Source organism: Penaeus monodon, chromosome 29 (genome assembly GCF_015228065.2).
Source record: "Penaeus monodon isolate SGIC_2016 chromosome 29, NSTDA_Pmon_1, whole genome shotgun sequence".
NCBI classification, from domain to species: Eukaryota; Metazoa; Arthropoda; class Malacostraca; order Decapoda; family Penaeidae; genus Penaeus; species Penaeus monodon.
This window is the reverse complement of record NC_051414.1, coordinates 9,579,447-9,579,676: the sequence shown is the minus strand read 5'-3', so window position 1 is coordinate 9,579,676 and position 230 is coordinate 9,579,447. Positions and strand designations below refer to the sequence as shown.

Genomic DNA, 230 nt, shown 5'->3' with positions numbered 1-230 from the left:
GTATGGGAGGAATATTTGGTGGTGTGTTTTTTAAATTTTACTTGGTTTATAGGGTTGGAAATCTATTGTTGTTGGTTTATTGTTAGATTTTTAAAAATTCTTTTTTTATCCCCCTGTTTTCGAAGGTGTCATGGAACTACGTTTGCGAATTACCTGGGAAGTGTATTAGTTTCTTCCTTGTTTACTGTTTTCCTAATTTTTTTTTTTTTTGCGAAATGGTTGGTAAGTCG

The 230-nt window shown here is 32.2% G+C and overlaps 1 protein-coding gene across 1 annotated transcript in view; it reads left to right on the top strand.

Moving 5' to 3' along the window:
* LOC119591942 (putative uncharacterized protein DDB_G0277255) overlaps positions 1 to 230 on the top strand; it is a gene marked incomplete in the record, with an annotated part of 25,369 nt that overhangs the window by 228 nt on the left and 24,911 nt on the right.